This window comes from Pan paniscus, chromosome 22, assembly GCF_029289425.2.
Source record: "Pan paniscus chromosome 22, NHGRI_mPanPan1-v2.0_pri, whole genome shotgun sequence".
NCBI lineage: Eukaryota > Metazoa > Chordata > Mammalia > Primates > Hominidae > Pan > Pan paniscus.
The window spans coordinates 9,912,837-9,934,712 of record NC_073271.2 but is presented as its reverse complement, the minus strand read 5'-3'; the positions used below and the strand labels follow the sequence as shown (position 1 = coordinate 9,934,712).

Here is a 21,876-nt window from a genome sequence, read left to right as displayed (position 1 = left end):
CAGACTCGTGTGTAGTGGTAAAATTATAGCTCATCGTAACCTTAAATTCCTGGACTCAAGCAATCCTCTTGCTTCAGCCTCCAAAGTAGCTAGGACTACAGATATGCACCACCACACTTAATTTTATTAATCTTTTTTTATAGGGATAGGTTGTTTCTATGTTGCTCAAGCTGGTCTTGAAATCCTGGGCTCAAGCAATTCTGCCTCAGCCTCCCAAGGTGGTGGGATTATAAGTGTGAGCCACTTCACTTGACCTATTTTTTGTTTGTATAACAGATCATAAATATTGGAATACAGGAAAAACTATTTTTACTAAAAGCCAAATAAATATTAAGAAAATAGATATGCACGTTAATATTTTTTACAGGTGTTGAAGAAGAAGAAAAGGTTGCAGAGATGTGTAAAATAAGGTCTACAACCCAGGTGAATCAGATGAGTGTAGATGTTGTAGAAATGGCAACACTCGGAAAAAAACAGTTGAGGACTGTTTCTGCTTTTGCTGTCTTAAAAGCAACACACTTAAATTTTATAAAAGATACCTGATATAATAGAGTTTTTAAAGGGTAGACTATGTTATGTCATTGACTTAACAGTCATATAACAACATTTTCACAAGCTGAATGGATGAGGAATAACCTTACTTTCCACTTCCTTTTAGGAGGAACCCAAGAAATATGCCAGGGTAGGACCATCTTAAAGACAATAATGCAAGAAATCAGACATTTCTCTCTCCTTTTGTGTAGTTTTTAAAGTCAGATATTTAATATACTTTACATTTTGGCCCTTTGGATCGGTGTCAGGTTTAGAACTTCTTACATGTGAATAGGGTGCTGTAGTGTTAAGTAATTTTAAAACCACATGTTACAAAAGATCACGTATGCCTTTATTAAGCCACAATAAGGTAGTGATGATTTTGTTCTTTAATCTTAAAATTTAATGACATTTATCTGCTTTTTGCCTCTCCCAGGGAAAGCTTTACAAAAACCCACAGAGGTACCTGTACCATATGAGAAGATGCTACAAGACCAGTCAGCTTTGATAGTACAGGGGCTTCCAGAAGGTGTTGCCTTTAAACACCCTGAGAATTATGATCTTGCAACCCTGAAATGGATTTTGGAGAACACAGCTGGGATTTCATTTATTATTAAGAGGTGAAGTGCTTTCTCCCTTCGTGCCCATCAATGGTTTATTCATATAAATTTGAATATTCAGCTTATGTTAATATAGTTTAAAAATTCTTGGTTAAGACAATTCATTTAAATTCATGCTGTCATTAATTTTATGTATTCATGTGTAGTTTTATTAGATTTGTTTTATTGCAGATCTTTCTTAGAGCCAAAGAAGCATCTAGATTAGTGATTGCTTTGCTTCCTTGATCGCTGGCTGGCTTCCTAATCCCGTTTTGCTAGATCTAAATACACTTTAATGGTTTCTTTTTTATTTTCTTTGAGAATATGATGTAAGACATTTTCCTATGGGCTGCTTAGATATTTATATAATCCAAGAAAAGTTCATTGAGCTGAAAAAGTAGAGACTTGTTTTTTGTTTTCAGATCAGCTACTTGTTTTCTACATAAGATCATAGATCTGCGCCCACTTCCAAGCATCACGAGTAGGATTAATGACCTAATGTCACTGAATAGGCATGGCATTTTTGGGCACAGCTTTGGGTGGGGAGGGGATGCACAGCTGTGTATAAGCATTATGGCTTTGGAGGGCTCGGAGTCTCGTGGAAGAGAGAAAAGTTTGTAAAATGGCCATGGCAAGAGTCTCACATCCCTGCTGTAAGACTGGTTCAGAGAAAGTGCTGCGAATGTTCATTAGGGGTTGGATTCCTTTATAGTTCAGGAAGAATTTCATGAGGAAGAGGGCATTTACATGAGCCCTTGGGGAATGAGAAGGATTTCAGCTTCCTTTAGGGAAGTTTAACCATTTCATTTGAAGAGAAAAAATGATAGAGTGGTACCTTTTGGAGTCAATTTTTTTTTAGACTTTTGAAATAACAAATATCATTGGAATACTCTTCACAATGTAAGGATAAAAGGGAAAATAATATGCACATAAACACACACATTTTGTTTTCTGTTAACCTTTGTTTTATTCTCATTGTGGTGAAAAGGTTAATTTTTAGCAGCTTTATTGAAGTATAATTGATGCACCATAAAATTCACCTGTCTGAAGTATTTAATTCACTGATAGTAAATTTACAGTCTTACATTTTTTTAAATGATTTTGCAACAATCATCACAATCTAATTTTAGGGTGCTTTTATGACCCCATCTCTGAATTATGATATAGAAATTAAGTACATAGTGTGTTTCCTATTGAAATTAGTTTTTTTTCACTGAGCGTAATTCACCTCAGGCTCAGTGGGCTTGTTGCGTGGATCAGTAGCTCCTTTTTATTGCTGAACATTAAGTATTCTATGAACATACCAACTGTTTAATCATCACTTGATGATTCTGTTGTTTTCATTTTTTGCTGTTATGAATAATGCTACAGTGACCATACTTGAGCAAGTTTTTGTCTGGACATATACCTTAGTATCTCTTGTATATATACCTAGGGGTATAATTACTAGGAATAGGGTACATTTACACTGAACTTTTAAGAAACTGACCGGTTGTTTTCCCAAGTGGCTGTACCATTGTATATTCCAGTAGCACATTATGAGGGTTCAGATTCTCCACATTGCTGCCAACTTACTGTCTTCTTGATGTTAGCCATCATAATAGGTGTGAAGTGGTATCTCATTTTGGTATTTTGTTTTGTTTTGTTTTATATTTCTCTAGTGACTATTGATGTTGTGTTACCTTTTACTTTTTTTTTTTGAGACAGGGTCTCACTCTGTCACTCAGGTTAGAGTCCAGTGGCATGATCTGGGCTGAGTGCAGCCTCAACCTTCCTGGCTCAGGTGATCCTCCTGCCTCATGTCTTGAGTAGCTAGGACTACAGGTGTGCACCATCATACCTGGCTAATTTTTGATTTTTTTTTTTTTGTAGAGATGGGGTTTCCTCACATTGCCCAGGCTGGTGTCAAACTCCTGGGCTCAAGCAATCCACCTGCCTAGGCTTCCCAAAGTGCTGGGATTACAGGTTTGTGTTATCTTTCAATGCGCTTATTGGTCATTTACAAATTTTTTTGCAGTAATGTCTACTTAGATCCTCTTCCCATTTTAAAATTGGGTTTGTCTTTTGTTGAGTCATAAGAGTTTTTTACATAGCCTCAATATAAGTCCCTAATTGATTGATGATTTTGAAAAAATTTGCATGTGAGACAGGATGTCACACTTTCATGCAGGCTGTAGTGTAGGATTTGGAAATATTTTCTCCAATTCTAATAATTCTACATTACTCTTAATATATAAGTTGTCTTCTCCCTTGCTTGGTAGTATCGTTTTGAGGCAGGAAAGTTTTTAATTTTGACAGAAACCAGATTATTCTCTTGGCACTTGTGCCTTTGACTTCATTTTTTTTTTTTTTTTTTTTGAGACAGTTTCGCTCTGTCACCCAGGCTGGAGTGCAGTGGCATGATCTCGGCTCACCACAACCTCCACCTCCTGGGTTCAAGCGATTCTCCTGCCTCAGCCTCCTGAGTAGCTGGGACTACAGGAGCGTGCCACCACACCCAGCTAAGTTTTTGTATTTCTAGTAGAGACAGGGTTTCACTGTATTAGCCAGGATGGTCTCTATCTCCTGACATCGTGATCCACCTGCCTCAGCCTCCCAAAGTGGTGGAATTACAGGCATAAGCCACTGCATCCAGCCTTGACTTCATATTTAAGAAACCATTGCCTAACCCAAAGGCATGAAGATTTTATTTTGTTTTACTTTTTTTTTTTTTTGGTGACATGTCTATGTAAGTGTCTGCCCATTTAAAAATTGTGTTTTTCTTCTTTTACGAGTTACAGGAGTTCTCGATATGCTCTGGATACAAGTCTTTTATCAGAAGTAAGATTCTGCACATACTGCTTCTGTCTGGCTAGTTGTTTCATTTTCTTGGTGGTGTCCCTTATTGCTCAAAAGCTTTTGTTTTGGTGAAATTCAGTTTTTCAAGTTTTCCTTTTATTACTATGCTCTTGGTGTTGTATCTAAAGAATCTTTGTCCAACCTAAGGTCACAAAGGTTTAGACTTAGATCTTCTTCCTGAAATTTATAGTTTTAGCTCTTATGTTTAGGGGTAAGATCCATTGTGAGTTATTTTTTGCACATATTGTGAGGTAAGAGTTTAAAGTCACCATTTTGCATGTGATTTACCAGCAGCATCTGTTGAAAAGACCATTCCTTCTCTGCTTACTTGCCATAAAACCTTTTTCAAAAATCAACTCTTGGGCTCAAGTAGTCCACTCATCTTGGCCTCCCAAAGTGCTAGGATTACAAGCATGCATCACCATGCCTGGTACTAGTTTGGTACTAGTATTAAGGGATTTATAGCTTATATGTTCCTTTAAGCTATATAACCAGTCTTTAGGTTATATGTGGGGTCCAAAAATTTTAATCATATGAAACACAATTTTACATTGTTGAAAAATAGTCAACGTCTCTGGGCTTAACCTCTTGCAGAGGGTGGGAGCCAGTTGTCAGTTGCATTATATCTGAATTCTCACTGTTGCAGATCCTGCCATTGTGGGGCTTTTAACTATGCTTTCACATGAGTTCAAAAAATATCTTATGGCTCAGTGTGATGACTCATGCCTATAGTCTCAGCACTTTGGCAGGCTGTGGCATGTGGATTGCTGGAGACAAGGAGTTAGAGACCAGCCTGGGCAACATGGCAAAACCCCACCTCTATCAAAATACAAAAATTACACAGGTGTGATGGTGCATGTCTGTAGTCTCAGCTACTTAGGAGTCTGAGGCAAGAGGGTCGCTTGGGTCCAGGAATTGGAGGCTGAAGTGAGCTAGGATTATACCATGGCACTCCAGCCTGGGCAACAGAGCAAGATTCTATCTCTAAAATATAAAAATTTATATTCTACAGTGAATTTCATATTTAGGATTTATCCAGAAACACAGGATAATTTTATAAAAAATCTTAATTCATTTTCTCATATTATTGAACTAACTAGAAATAATGTATCATCTGTGTGTCTCATGAAAAAGCAGCAGAAATCCTTAATATAATTGGTTGGAATATTATTGCAAATGCCAACCCATTATTGTCTAATAGTAAACCACTAGAAGCATGCTTCATATGAAAAAGATACACACTCCCACCAGTTGCTCATCAGTTTCCTAGATGTATAAACCAGTACAGATTAGTTGCAAATAATTAGAAAGTAAAGGGCACATCTTGTTTTGCAGGTCATATGATTGTATATGTAGGAAACCAGTCAGAATCATTTAGAAAATGAATAAAATCCAAACATTTATAATCTGACATTACTTTTAACAAATGTTAAAATCCAGATATAATAAGACTTTAGATTAAAAGCAGGTGAAAAAAGAAACACTTCAGTTTCTTGAAATGTTTCCTAAGCCTACCTTTAACTAAAAATCGAAAAGTTTTGTATGGCAAAACCATCTAAAATGTGTCAAAGGACGTGTAAGAGAAAGGGTAGGCTATTTGCAAGAAAATGACAAAGGGTTTGATTTACGAAGAACGAATCCAGGCTGGGCATGGTGGCTTACACCAGCAATCCCAGTCATTGAAGGGCCAAGATGGGAGGATTGCTTGCACTCAGGAGTTTGAATCCAGCCTAGGCAACAAAGGAAGACCCCATCTATATGTTGTTTTAAAAGAAGCAAGCCACAAAATAAATGAGCAGAGACTCAAGAAATTCTCAATCTCGTTAAAGAAGTGCGGATAACAATCTAAGAATGAAAATGTTTGACACCTAGCAGGTTGGCAGACAGTAAATTTTGCTTATGCTCAGTCTTAGCAAAGGGTTTGGAAAAACAGGCAGGTTAAGACATTGTTTATGTGCATATAAACTGTAGCTATCTTGTGCATGGTACTTTGACAATATTTATTATTTTAAGATGCATGTATTCTTTAACCCATTGCTGCCTTATAAAAAAGATAATTAACCTACTGTTCCATTCTGGAAATTCCATCCATGTTGCCAGTAAACACAAAATGATAGATCTGTTTATATTCATAGGGAAGTACCTGTAAGATAGACTACAAGAGACAAGCTTGATGTAGAAGAGATAAATAATACTGTAATTCTTTAAAATTTTTGTTGTAAAATCAGTTACAGTTTGAAGCAATTTCAAGCTAACAGAAAGACCCCAGAAAGCATCCATGTATATGGTGCAATAAACTTTTTCCTGTACTATTTGACAGTAAGTTGCCAGCACAATGCCCTATCTCTCAGCTACTTCCATGTGTAATTTTTACAAACAAGGACATTGGCCTGTGTAACCACAGTACAGTCAGCACAATAAGGAAAATCATCGTGTGCATGCACACATTTACATCTGTATTTGTCTGTGTACTTACACATGTTGAAGGCCAAAAGCTCATACCTGTATCTTCAGTTCTGTTCTTAACATCCAGAGCTTGGGTTGGTTTGTTTGTTTCTTTTCCTATTTACAATGCTTTCATAGAACCATGCCACCCAGATATTCTCAGCCTATTGATTTATTTCATCATTTACCCAGTATTTATCTTGTGTACTAGTGCCACCGTTGAGCCTCCCGCTGCTGAGCCCATGTCCTTTACTCACATGGGACACTCTTTGGTGGGCTGTTACCACCTTGCCTGCCCCTCATCTGCCTCTGTCTGCCCAGGCCCTTGGCAACTTCTCCTGCTCCTCCTAAACCTTCTCATCTTGCTGTGTTTCCCGGGGCAATCACCTGCCACACTTAGCACCATCTAATGGCATCTGGAATGAATTGTTGGGGAGAGGGGAAGAGCTGTGATAATGTGTGTGTGTGCATGTATGTGAATGAGCTTTTATGTATGTAAATGTATTTTGGGAGAGCTGCAAGAAACCATAGAAGTATTATTATTTTTTGTTTTGTTTTGAAATGAAGTCTCACTTTGTTGCCCAGGCTAGAGTGCAGTGGTTTGATCTCAGCTCACTGCAACCTTCGTCTCCCAGGTTCAAGTGATTCTCCTGCCTCAGCCTCCTGAGTAGCTGGGATTACAGGTGAGTGCCACCACGCCCAGATAAGTTTTGTATTTTTAGTAGCTACTGGGTTTCACCATGTTGGCCAGGCTGGTCTTGTACTTCTGACCTCAAATGATCCACCTGCCTTGGCCTTCCTCCAAAAATTAGAACACTAAGGTGTCTAAGGAACAAATCTAGGTCATGGCTGCCACTGCACCCACTCTCGTTTTGACTTTGGAGGTGGGATACTGTGTGGTTGGCACTGGCGGCTTTGGGGCATAGTGAAGCTGTCGGTAGTGTCAGAGACATTGTCAACCAGACATGTATCTTGTTATTGGAGGGCCTTCATTCACCAGGCTGAATGAAGGTACCAAGGAGTGACCTTGATGGGATTAGGGTGCAGACAAGGAGACAAAAAGAAGGCACAGATCCCTTCCCCTTCTCTAGCCTATTGTCTCCACATAGTGTGTTCTTGTGGTAGAGACTCACACAAAGCCAGTTGCTGTGCAGAGCTCAAGCTTCACCAGAAACCCAGAGGATGGGTTTGCAACTAAGAGACATCAGCTTTAATGGCTAGCCCTGGCTACCCTCTTTGGCTACTCAGGAAATATACACACCCTTCCCTGCACATTTGACTTTCTGTATAACAACACAACTGTTCCATCCAACAGAGTGCAACTTCCTACAAATAAATCAATTTTTACCATCTGCTCAAAATGAGGAGACGTAGTGTTCCAACAGCCACACCCATCTCTGGGAGACTGACTATCTAGTCATGAGGCATATCACTTACTCTTCAAATTCAATCCTAACCTATTTGAGTAATCTCTAGTCTAATGGACAAATGGAAAAGAAACCTCCAATAAAACTTCTGTAAAATACTGCGCATAGAAGAAGGGAATAGTTAATATATGCAAATACATAATCTGCATACAAACACATTCATAGCAGGAAAGGAAGAAAATACGTACAGTTGCTACAGTCTACTTTTCTGCAACTTACAAGACTTTTTTTGGATTTAACCTTTTTAGTTCATACATTTGTAGGTTTTTCTAGGGTAACTGTGATATTTGTTATTGTATCATCTGTGTCATGATGAAGTCAGAGTAGTTGGGGTGTCCATCACCTTGAGTATTTATGATTTCAAGTCCTCTCTTCTAACTAATTTGGAATGTACAATGCATTGTTGTTAACTATAGTCATTCTCATCTGCAGTCAATTGTCACAAAAATTTATTCCTTAGTTTACTACGCTTACATTAATGTTTTTAGTTTTTTTTGTTTTGTTTTGTTTTGTTTTTGTTTTTTTTTTTTGAGACAGTCTTGCTCTGTCGCCCCGGCTGGAGTGCAGTGGTGCGATCTCGGCTCACCGCAAGCTCTGCCTTAGGGGTTCACGCCATTCTCCTGCCTCAGCCTCCCGAGTAGCTGGAACTACAGGTGCCCACCACCACACACAGCTACATTTTTGTATTTTTTGTAGAGACGGGGTTTCACCATGTTGGCCATGCTGGTCTTGAACTCCTGACCTCAGGTGATTTTCTTGCCTTGGCCTCCCAAAGTACTAGAATTGCAGGCATGAGCCACCACACCCAGCCTACATATTCAATAACAAAGATTTCATTTGTCTATTTTGACCTTCAAATGAGAGGAATTACCCAATATGCACTCTTCTGTATCTGGCCACAAAGGTGGCTTCAAATTACCTGTCCTAATTGTGGGCAAACCTTTATGCAGAAAGGTGTGCTTTGTCCTCTTGTTAATAGAAGAGATTTATGAGGAGGAAAAAAAAAATCAATGTATCTCATTATTGAAATTGCCAAAAATTATACCATCTTTACTCTGGAATATTGAGTTATTAAAACTGATGTATATAACAGTGGTTTATAATAGTAGTTTTAATATTTAGTGAACATGGATTGTGACTAAATTTTCTTTAATTCTAAAGATAAGAATTTGCTGGAGAAAAAAATTGGCAGCAAATAATTGCAGAATATTAATAAATGGTTAAAACTTTGTCTCAATTGGGACTATAGGTGATTCCTACACTCTGCTACCTGGTGAACTTTTGTCCTTTCAAAGACTTTTAAAGTCTTTATTTAAAATGGGTATTCATTGCTGTATTTATAGGGAGCATGGAGAGGATTTCCCTACACAGTTTAGCTGAAAGCCCTGACATGCAATCATATAATTTCATTTGCTTTTATAGTCATTTCCCTGGAAGTGGCAGCTGTGACAGTAAAGGAAGAATCAGAAGATCCTGATTATGATTATATCACATTCAAGGTAATAAGGGTGAATGCAATTTTTTAATTAAAAAAATTTGTGGTTAAAATTAAAGTTTATCAGTTGCTTTAACTTCTTAAATAGTATTTTATTGATTAGTTCTTGATGGACATCTATATTTGTAAATAAGTCACTGGGATAAAACATTTAAAAAATGTGGATATAAGCTCAACTCACACAATTCAGGGGATATGTAAAATAGTCATTCATGTTTGTAAAAGTATAAGCACAAGTTGTGGCACAATTTAGAATTCAATCCCAGTTTCTAGTGTTGCAAAATAAACCTATTAGGCAAATGCAGATATAGTCAGCTTAATTTTTTATCTATGTGTAATTGTAATAAATTAAACATTTGAAGTATAAAATCCAGTTTTGACATGTATATACCTAATAAACCATCTTCATTGCAACCGAAATAATGAAATATCCACACCCCCAAAAGTTTTCTCATGTCCCCTTGTAATTCATGTCCCTGCCCAGTATTCAGGCAACATGCTGATTTTCCGTTTTAGCTTAATTTGCATTTTCTAGAAAGTCATATATATGATATCATATGATATGATTAAATGTGGACTATTTTCATGGGGTAGGGACTATTGTGACTTCTTTACTTCACATGATTGTTTTGAAATTCATCCACAATGTTGCATGTATCAGGAGATTCTATTTTGTTGTTGATTAAATACGCTGTTGTATACATGGGTCAAAATTTGCTCATCCCTTTGTTTGTTGATAGCCATTTGGGTTCTTCCAGTTTGGGGTTGGGGCTACTGCAGGTAGAGCTACTATGAATGTTTGTGTACAAGTTTTTGTGTGGACATAGGTCTTCATTTCTCTTGAGTAGATATCTGGGAATGGAATAGCTGGGATCTATAACTTTTGAAGGAAATGCCAAACTGTTTTCCAAGGCACCTGCATTATTTTACATTTCCGTCAGCAGGGTATGAGAGTTTTGGTTGACATTCTTGTGAATACTTGTATGGTCAATCTTATTTTTACCCTCTTAAGTTGATATGCAGTGGTTCCTCATTGTGGTTTTAATTTGCAATTGCCTAACAGGTTTATTTTCTCTCAGAGGATAGCTTTATCAGGTCTAGAGAACTCTGAAAGTGTTTTGAGTAAACCTTCTGGCTCATAATTATGTGAATATGTGTATACACATGTTAGGCCATGTCCAAGTGAATTTCATGTTTTTAGCAGTCAGTTTTCAGTAATTGACTGCTTTTGACATTAGGAATTAGTTACATTCTTTTTTTTAGTAAGTTGGTAAAATATGCCAGTGAAACCATCTGGGCCTTGAGGTTTCTCTGATAGAAAGTTTCCTAACTCCCTTTGTTACAAAAATTACCCTCATCTGGGTTTGCACCCTGTTGTCCCAGCCACTCTCAAACCTGAGGTGGGAGAATCACTTGAGCCTGGGAGTTCTAGGCCAACCTGGGCAACATAGTGATATTCCATCTCTTGGGAGGCTGAGGTGGGTGGATCATCTGAGGTCAGGAGTTAAGACCAGCCTGGCCAACATGGTGAAACCCCGTCTCTACTAAAAATGCAAAAACAAAACAAAACAAAACAAAAAACAAAAAAAACCCAGCATGGTGGCAGACACCTGTAATCCCAGCTACTCGGGAGACTGAGGCAGGAGAATCACTTGAACCTGGGAGGCGGAGGTTACAGTGAGCCAAGATCTTGTCATGTCACTCCAGCCCAGGCAACAAGAGCAAAACTGTCTTAAAAAAATGCTTTTAATCGATACAGGGCTATCAGTTTTCTCTTCTGTGAATCTTGTAATGAATCTCAAAATGGATATACAACACATTTTCCTATTTAAGGTAAAGTACACATTTATACCTTAGAATAGTCAGAAGTCAGGTTCTTATTGTATAATTAGTAATGAAAATATTGATGAGGTCATGTTCATACTTAGTACTGATAAGAATTCTGAAATATTCATTTGTTCATCTGTAAGTTTTATGAATTGATTACCTTTTTTGGAATTTTTCATAGTGTTCCCAAACTTGATACTCATAGGCTATTTGTAACAGGTTTTACTTTGATCTACTCTGGTTTTTAGCACATGAAATGGATTTTCTTTAGGTCTAGCATATAACATACATTCAATTGTTTCGGATTTTAAAACAACAAAAAGGACCTATAGAATCACTGCTTAATTTGAAACTAGCCTGGTAGTCCCATAGACGATAAACGTAGAAATTTAACCCTGCTGTTAAAGCTTGAAACTATACTTATCTGCCTTCCCTCCTCAAAAAAAGATCTTCAGAAAGTATCAAAGATCTGAAATTCACCATATCACAGTACCCAGATGCTTCCTTGCTCCTCCCTAATTCCTGTTTTCTTATACATTGTTGCATTTCTTCCTGCCAAATAGACTCCTAGTTTTAGTCAGTGAAGGAGATGGATTTGAGACTGAGCTTCCCTCTCCTTGGCTGCAGCACCGGGTTACAGCCTTCTTCCTTAGCAATACTTGTCATTGGGTTTCTATGCAGTGAGCAGCAGGACCTAGACCAAACCTCTTTTGTTTCAATAACAACATGAACAACCATCTTAACTGTTCTTCTTTACTGAAAAATTTTACTTTTTAACTCCTGGCCCATTTTTCACTGTCTCTCCTTTCTTTGACCTCACATCTCTTTTTGCTTTTTGATTTTACAGTCAAGAACTTAATGCTCCATAAATTCAAATTTTAAAGTTAAAAAAAGAGGAATAACTAATTTACACTCCCAGAAAATGTGGCACATATACACCATGGAATACTATGCAGCCATAAAAAGGATGAGTTCATGTCCTTTGCAGTATGAAGCTGGAAACCATCATTCTCAGCAAATTAACACAAGAACGGGAAACCAAACGCTGCATGTTCTCACACATAGGTGGGAGTTGAACAATGAGAACACATGGACACAGGGAGGGAAACATCACACACTGGGGCCTGTGTGAGGTGGGAGGCTACGGGAGGGATAACATTAGGAGAAATACCTAATGTAGATGACAGGTTGATGGGTGCAGCAAACCACCATGGCACGTGTATACCTGTGTAAGAAACCTGCATGTTCTGCACATGTATCCCTTAAAAAAAAAATCTCCTAACTCAGAGGATTGCTTTGAGGATTAAATAAGATAATGCACATAAAAAAGGGAAAGAAAGTGTGTGTAGAGAAAGTGTATTTTTTATTGAATTAAAGGTTGATTCATAGGTATAGGTTTATAGATTTACCTAGAGTTTTGAGTTCATGTGCATTTTTACAATATAAGTGGAAAAGAATCTGAAGGTAATTGTGACATGATAAAGCTGGATATTGAAAACCAAAAAGATTTGGCCTCAGTATGGCACTAGTCGCTGAATGACAGTTTTTCAGACTGTAATCGTTGCTCTTTAAAAATTAAGAGAAAATATATTTACAACATTTGTATTACTTTTATTACAATGTCTGAATTTAGTTATCAGTAGATAAGACAAAATAGATAAGCATCTGCTTCCCTTCCCCCTAAGTGATGCATTCTTACTCAGATCTAATGTATGTTTATTCATACCTGAAGGCAGTGTTTTTCAATCTTTTCCATGTTCGTAGCTCAGGTCTTTAAGGACAGAGGATGCATATTGGGGGCAGCTTGCGTTCTTAATCCTAAGTGGCTCTCTGATGTCTTAGGTTCTTTCTTTCCTATTTGTGAGGATTAAGGAGATAATGTATGCAAAAGCCATGTTACTATTATTATTGGTTGTATTAATAATCTGCTTTCTAATGTGAAAATCTCCTTTGTATTAAATAACCCTGGCAGATGATCCTTGACCCTTATGTAGAAAAGTACCCATTGTCTAGTGAAAAAATTTACTGCCCGTTCCTAGCTGTGAGACTTTGAGAAAGATACTTGGCCTTGAATGACTCACAGACTTTCATGAAGCTTAGTCAGATAATGGCTATAATGTATCCAGCACAGCATTTGATAGGTAATATATACCATTCCATTTCTCTTTGGTTTTTAGAAAGGATTGATTTAAAATGTGTAAAATTCAGTGGCATTTAGTTACATTCACAAGGTTTACAACCATCATGACTATGTATTTCCAGAATTTTCCATCATCCCAAACAAATTCTGTACCAAATAAGCAATAACTTTCCATTCTCTCCTCCCTGATACCCTGGTAACTTCTTAATCTAATTTTTGTTTCTATGAATTTCCTTATTTGGGTACCTCATATAAAATGAATTATGCAATACTTGCCCTTTTATGTGTGGCTTATTTCACTTAGCCTAATGTTTTCAAGGTTCAGCCAGGTTGTAACAATATATCTGATAGCATTGATCAGAACTTCATTCTTTTTCGTGGTTGAATAATATTCCATTGCATGTATATGTCACATTTTGTTTATCCCTTCACCTATGGATGGACACCTGGGGTTTGTCCACCTTTTGGTTATTGTGATTAACGCTGCAGTAAATACTGTCCTTGGACTTTCCTTTCTTCTCTTGTCCCGAGCCAACATCAACACTTGCACATCAGCACTCGGCATGTTTCTGAGTTCATTTTTTCAATTCTTTTGGTTATACACCTGGGAGTGGAATTGCTTAGTCATATGGCAATGCTATGTTTAACTTTTTGAGGAACTTACAGACTTTTTCACAGTGACTGTACCATTTTACATTCCTAGAGAGAATATTCAAGGGTTCTAATCTCTCCACTTCTTCACCAGTGCTTGTTATCTTTTCATTATTATTATAGCCATTCTAGTAGGTGTGATGTGATATCTCATTTTAGGACTGATTTTCTTTCCCTAATAACTAGTGATTTTGAATATCTTATGTGCTTATTGGCCATTTCTATATCTTTGGTGGAATTACTATTCAAGTCTTTTTTTTTTTTTTTGACAGAGTCTTGCTCTGCCACCTGGCTGGAGTGCAGTGGTGTGATCTCTGCTCACTGCAGCCTCCGCCTCCTGGGTTCAAGTGATTCTCATGCCTCAGCCTGCTGAGGAGCTGGGACTACAGGTGCGTGCCACCATGCCCAGCTAATTTTTGTATTTTTCATAGAGACAGGGTTTCCCCATGCTGGCCAGGATAGCCTTGATCTCTTGACTTCGTGATCCGCCTGCCTTGGCCTCCCAAAGTGCTGGAATTACAGGTGTGAGCCACCATGCCTGGCCTACTATTTAAGTCTTTTGCCTATTTAAAAGTTTAAACAATAAACTCTGGTCAGCTATATGATTTTTAAATATTTTATCCCACTCTGCAGAGTGTCTGTTCTCTTTCTTTTTAGAGACAGACTCTTGCTGTGCTGTTCAGGTTGGAAGTGCAGTGGCACAATCATAGCTTACTGTAATCTCAAGCTCCTGAGCTCAAACAGTCCTCCCATCTCAGCCTCCTGAGTCACTGGACTTACAGGCGCACACTACCCTGCATGGCTTAATTTTGTTTGTTTGTTTTTGTAGAGACAGAGCTACCTCTTTCTTCATAGGTAGGAGAGTGTTCCGTAGTAAAGATTCCCTGGTGATGGATGGATCCAGCTCCCTGTTGAGTCCAGCAAATATTTGAGAGCAGTTGTCATATTGTGTTCTTTCTTCCAGTCCAAAGTCCTCCCAGTTCCTTTAGTCCAAAGGTCAACAAATTAAAGGGCCAGATGCTAAATATTTTAGGCTTCAAAGACTAAGAGACAAAACCAAGAATAGCATGTAGGTATAACAAGAGAGAAAACAAATTTCCACAAAATTTTAATGAATGAAATTCAAAATATAAATGAGTACAACTTTTTGTAATATAGCTCCATTAAGGAGAAGAATTGGGTTGTTTTGTAGGGGATGGGGTAGGAAGTAGGGGGTAGGGTGATCCACAAGAGGAGCTTGTGCTAGAAACCTAGGACTAAGACCAAATATTGAAACAAAAGATGCTCCTATCACCTCTATCATTGAGGACTTTATAAGAGCTTTAGAAGCTCTGTGCCAGGACCAGGGGCAGAGACCAAATGTGTCTTTCTCTTCTTTTGTTTTCTATTTTTGAGACAGTGTCTCACTCTGTGACCCAGGCTGGAGTGCAGTGATGTGATCATAGCTCACTGCAGCCTCAACCTGGGCTCAAGCAATCCTCCCGCCTTAGCCTCCTGACTAGCCAGGACTACAGGTGCATGCCACCTACGCCCAGATAATTTTTTTTATTTTTTATAAAAATGCCATCTTTTTATGTTGCCTAGACCGGTCTCAAACTCCTGGGCTAAAGCAATTCTTTTATCTCAGCCTCTCATGTAGCTTGGACTACTGGTGTGCATCACAACGACTGGCTAATATTCATTATTACTACTATGTCTGTAGAGGTGGAGTCTCACTATGTTGCCCAGGCTGGTCTTGAACCCCAGGCCTCAAACATTCCTCCCACCTTGGCATCCCAGGGTGTTGGGATTACAGGTGTGAGCTACCATGCCAAGCAATAACAAGGGTCTTTATAATAGCAAGAGGGAGGTAGAAGAGTCAGAATTGGACGAGATGTGATGATGGAAGCAGAGGTGAGAGAGGCATATTTGAAGATGCTCCACTTCTTGCTTTGAAGACGGAGTTAGGAGCCATGAGCCAAGGAATGTGGGTGGCTTCATGAAGCTGGAAAAGGCAAGGAAACACATTCTCTCTAGGCCCTCCAGGAGAATGCAGCCCTACTGACCCCTTGACTTTAGCCTTGATATGCCTATTTTGGATTTCTGAGCTTCAGAACTGTCAGATAGTAGACTTGTGGTGTTTTAAGCCACTCAATGTAGGGTAGTGTGTAAAAGAAGCAAGAAGAAATGAACACAAAGCCAGGCACAGTGGCTCATGCCTGTGATCCCAAGCATTTTAGGAGGCTGAGGTGGGAGGATGAGTTGAGCCCAGGAGTTCAAAACCAGTCTGCAAAACATAGTGAGACCCTGTCTACAAAAAAACCAGTCTTGGTAGCACATACCTGTAGTTTTAGCTAGTAAGGAGACTGAAGCAGGAGGATTGCTTGAGCATATGAGTTCAAAGTTGCAGTGAGCTGTGATTGTGCCACTGCACTCTAGCCTGGGTGACAGAGGGAGGTCTTGTCTCAAAAAAAAAAAAAAAAAGAAAGAACAAATGAGTGAGCATGGTGGGAGTGGGGACAGATGGCAATATTAAATAGAGTGTTCAGGGTTGTCCTCATAAGTGAAAATTGAGCAAAGGCTTCAAGGAGGGAAAGGAGCTGGCCAAGGTGCTTAGGGAAGAGCATTGCAGGCAGAAGCAACAGAGTGAAGATGTTAGGAGGGAACTCCTTGGTGTGTCTAAGGCTCAGGATGGAGTCTGGTGCAGCAGAGAGAGGGAGGAAGAGAAGCAGGGGAGGAGGCCAGGGAGTAGCTGGGCTGAGATCAGTACAGATTGTGTAAGCCCTGGGATGTTATTGCTGGGGCTTTGACTTTTACTCTGACTGAGATGAGAACTGCGGGAAGGTTCTGAGCAGACAGGTGACATCATCTGTCTCCCTATTTAAAAGCACCCCTGGCTGCTGAGTTGGGAAAGACTATAGGAAGATTTTGGTAGAAGCAGGGAGGCCGAGCTGTCACCACATCCAGGTGGGAGATGATAGTGGTCCTGACCAGGGTCATGGTGGCAGTGAGAGATGGTCAGAGCCTGGAGACATGTTGAAGACTGTCAACAGGATCCTGACAGACTGGACATGGGGTGTGAGAGAAGGCAGGGGTCAAGGTTGAGTTTGATTCAAATTGAATTATTAAGTAATTAAAAAAAACCACTGCTGCCTTTCCCAATCCTACTAAGTAAAGGATGCTAGATTAAAGAAATCTCAGGTCAGGCCAGGTGCAGTGGCTCACACCTGTAGTTCTAACAGTTTGAGAGGCAGAGATGGGAGTATCTTTTAAGGCCAGGAGTTAGAGAGCAGCCTGGGCAATAATAGCAAGACCTCCTCTCTACAAAAGTAGAAGAAAGACATTTAGGAAAATAAATATAGCCAGGCATGGTTGTGTATTCCTGTGGTTCCAGTTACTCTGGAGGCTGAGGTGGGCAGATCTCTTGAGGCTAGGAGTTTGCGGCCAGCTTGGGCAACATAGCAAGACTTCTTTCTCAACAAAAATTAAAAAAAAAAATAGCCTGGCATGGTGGAACCTGCCTGCATTCCCAGGTATTAGGGAGGCTGAGGCAGAAGGATCTCTTGAGGCCAGTTGGTCAAGGCTGCAGTGAGCTATGATTACACCACTGTACTCCAGCCTGGGTGACAGAGTGGAACCCCGTCTCAAAATACAAATCCAAATAAAATGAAATCTCAAGTTGGACCAGTCCCATCTAGGCTATGCAGGCCTTTCAACTGCATAGCCACATGATCGGGTTTGTGTGGCTGTGGATGAGGAGACCCCTGCCCAATTGTTGTTGACTGTACAATCGGTTTATTTTTAAATATAGTAATCAAATATATTTCATCAAACTTGATGGTCTCAGATATGTGTGGGTTTTGGAATTCTCCTTGGAACAAATTTTAACATCTTATTTGTTCCATCATTTCATAATTTTTTTATCTGATCAATTTTTTTTTTTTGAGACAGAGTCTCACTTTGTCACCCAGGCTGGAGTACAATGGCACAATCTCGGCTCACTGCAACCTCCACCTGCCAGGTTCATGCGATTCACCTGCATCAGCCTCCTGAGTAGCTGGGATTATAAGCACACGCCACCACTCCAGGCTACTTCTTTGTGTTTTTGGTAGAGACGGGTTTTTACCATGTTGGCCAGGCTAGTCTGGATTTACAAGTAGATTTACTAGAATCCGCCACCATGCCCGGCTAATTTTTGTAATTTTTAGTAGAGAAAGGGTTTCACCATGTTGGCCAGGCTGGTCTCGAACTCCTGACCTCAGATGATTCGCCTGCCTTGGCTTCCCAAAATGCTGAGATTACAAGCATGAGCCACCACGCCCAGCCCTTTTCTTTCCCTTTTACAGACAGAGTCTTGCTCTGTCGCCCAGGCTGCAGTATAGTGACATGATCATGGCTTATTGCAGCCTCAAACTCCTAGTCTCAAGCAATCCTCCCACCTCAGTCTCCCAAACAGCTGGGAATACAGACGTGTGCCACCATGCCCAGCTAAATTTTTTTTTGTTTTTTATTGTAGAGGCACGATTTTGCTAGGTTGCTCAGGCTGGTCTCAAACTCCTGACCTCAAGCGATCCTCCTGCCTCACCCTCCCATGGTGCTGAGATTACAGGCAGGTATGACTACCTGTGCCCAGCTCCTTATTATTATTATTTTAACAGCTTTATTAAAATGTAATTCACATATCATTCAATTTATTTGCTGAAATCTGCAGTTCAGTGGGTTTTAGAATATTCACAGAGTTGTGCACTGATCACCACAGTCACTCTTAGAACCTTTCCTTACCCTGTAGAGAAATCCGCACCCCTTAGCCACTGCTTCCTACTCCCCCCACCTGCCTTTGCCCCCAGCCTCAGACAACCATTGATTGATTTTTCTGTCACTGTAGATTTGCCTAATCTGGACAAATAGAATTGTACAATATGTGTTCTTTTGTGGCTGGCTTGCTTTCCTTCTTAGTAAAATGTTTTCAGAGTTCCTTTGTGTTGTAGCGTGTATCAGTATTTCATTCCTTCTGTGGCTGAATAATATTCCATGGTAGAAACACACTGCGTTTTGTTTATCCATTCATCAGTTGGTGCACATTTGGGTTGTTCTCATGTATTGGCCATTATGAATAATGCTGCTATGAAGGTTCCTATACAAGTTTTTGTATGGACATATATATTTTTTTTCCTCTGGGATATATGCCTAGGAGTTAAATTGTTGCATTATGTGATGACTGCACATTTAGGCTCTTGAGAAACTGCCAGACATTTTCTAAAGTGGTTAGATCAGTTGGGTGTGATGGTTCACACCTATAATCCCAGCTACTTAGGAGGCTCAGTTGGGAGGATGACTTGAGCCCACAAGTTCAAGACTAGCCTAGGCAAGATAGCGAGACCCTGTCTTGATTTCAAAAAAAATCCAATTAAAATGATAAGAAAAGAAATTCCTAAAGTAGTTATGGCACTTTATGTTCCCACCAGTAATGTGTGTGGGTCCAATTCCTCTGCATCTTCACTGACGTTAATTTTTTTTTCTAGACAGGGACCTGCTGTGTCTCTCAGGCTGGAGGGCAGTGATGTCATTACAGTTCACTGCAGCCTTGAACTCCCAGGCACAAGTGATCCTCTCATCTCAGCCTCCTAAGTAGCTGGGAATTACAGGTACACAGCACCATGACTGGCTAATTTATATATTTTTTTTTGTAGTGATGGGGTTTGACCATGTTGCCCAGTCTGGTCTTATACTCCTGGCCTCAATGATCTGGCCACCTTAGCCTCCCAAAGTTCTGGAATTACAAGCTGAGGCCCCGTGCCTGGCCTTCACCAACATTTGTTATTATCTGTGTTTTTTTTCCTTTTACACCTTAAAGCAGTATAAGAACAAGTGTCTTCAATGATAGTAAACAAAAAATATAATCCCAGGGCATTGGAAGCTGAGGTGGGAGGATCGGTTGATGCCAGGAGTTTTAGACCAGCCTAGGCAACCTAGCAAAACCTCATCTCTACAGAATATTTAAAAATTAGCTGAATGTGCTGGTGCCTGCCTATAGTTTTTCTCTCTCTCTCTCTCTCTTTCTCTCTCTAACTTTTTGAGGCATGGTCTGGCTCTGTCACACAGGCCAGAGTTCAGTGGTGTGATCATGGATCACTGCAGCCTGAAACTCCTGGGTTGATCAAGTGATCAGTCCTCTCACCTCATCCTACCAAGTAGTGGGGACCACAGGTGCATGCAACCCGGGTCTTGCTATGTTTCCCAGGCTGGTCTTGAACTCTTGGCCTCATGTGATCCTCTCCCCTAGGCCTCCCAAAGTGCAAGAATTACAAGTATGAGCCACTATGCCTGGCCCCCACCCTGCCTATTGAGAACCAAAAGAAGGAACCAAATTCTCCGTAGCTCAACTCGAGCCATTTCCTGATTTCTTCATCAGGAATGAGCTGGTTATTGGGCTGTCCAGGACTCTCAAGCAGCACAGAAATGAGGTGAGTGCGTTTTCCTGCTGCTCCACTCTGCGGAGAATTAGAGGATGTTTACTCATTTTCAGAGAGGGATGCCTTGTAGGCACCTTAGGATGGAGGAAGCCCTGATTCCAATGTCCTTTTTTTTTTTTCTTCAGAAACAGGATCTTGCTCTCTCACCCTGGATGGAGTTCAGTGGTGCAATCACAGCTCATTGTAGCCTCAACCCCCCAGCCTAGCAATCCTACCATGGCCTTTCGAGTAGCTGTGACTACAGGTGAGCACCATGACACTCAGTGAATTTTCAATTTTTCGGTAGAGGTGGGGCCCGGCTGTGTTGCCAGGGCTGGCCTTGAACTCCTGCACTCAAGGGATTTTCCTGCCTAGGGCTTCCAAAGTATTGATATTACAAGCATGAGCCACTGTGCTCACTCTGTCTGGTTCTTAACTTCCTGCTTCCCTCTTCCATATTTAAAGAACCCTTGTAATTACATGGGCTCACCCAGATACTCCAGGATAATCTTGTTTCAAGGACAGCTGATTAGTAACATTAATTCCATCTGCACTCTTAATATCCCCCTTCCTCTGAAACTGTGCTGTGTAACCTAGGACGTGAGCAATTGGTAGGGGGCATTACTTTGGCCACCACAGTGACCAAAAGGATTGGTGGGGGACAGGTTAAAGATACAGGGAAGTTGGAGGAACAACTGACAAGTGAGGTTCCAGAGAGGGCAGGTGAAGAGGAGATTCCAGTAGGGAAATTAGATTAGCACTTTCTTTTTCTTTTTTTTTCTGAGACAGGGTCTCACTCTGTCACCCCTGCTGGAGTGCAGTGGCATGATCTTGGCTCACTGCAGCCTAGACTTCCCAGGCTCAAGGGATCCTCCCACCCCAGACTCCCAAGTAGCTGGAACTGCAGTTCTGCACCACCACCATTCCTGGCTGTTTTTTTTTTTTTTTCTTTTGTTAGTAGACACAGGGTCACACCATGTTCCCCAGGTTGGTCTCCAACTCCTGGTCTCCAACTCCTGGTCTCAAGCGATCCTCCTGGTTCGGCTTCCAAAATTGCTGGGATTATAGGCCTGGGTCACCATGCCTGGTCTCTGCTAGTTGTATATTTTATTTTATTTTAACTTCAGGGATACAAGTGCAGATTTGTTACATAGGCAAGCTTGTGTCATGGAGGTTCATTGTACAGATTATTTCATCACCCAGGTATTAAGCCTGATACCCATTAGTTATTTTTTCCTGATCCTCTCTCTCCTCCCACCCTCCTAGGTCTCTGTGTGTCTATACATTATCATTTAGCACCCACTTATAAATGAGAATGAGAACATGTGGTATTTGCTTTTCTGTTCTTGTGTTAGTTTGTTAAGGATAATGGTCTTTTCAGAAATCTGTAACGATACTTATTAAAATGCAAGTGATATATAAGTGAACTATGATAGGAAGCTAATTGGCACATTTTACCACTTCATCTCACCAACTTGTTATGCTAAAGACC

The 21,876-nt window shown here is 40.0% G+C and overlaps 1 pseudogene; it reads left to right on the top strand.

Moving 5' to 3' along the window:
- Positions 1 to 21,394, top strand: part of LOC129393749 (general transcription factor II-I-like) — a 79,407-nt pseudogene extending 58,013 nt beyond the window's left edge.
- Positions 21,395 to 21,876: the final 482 nt, after the last annotated feature.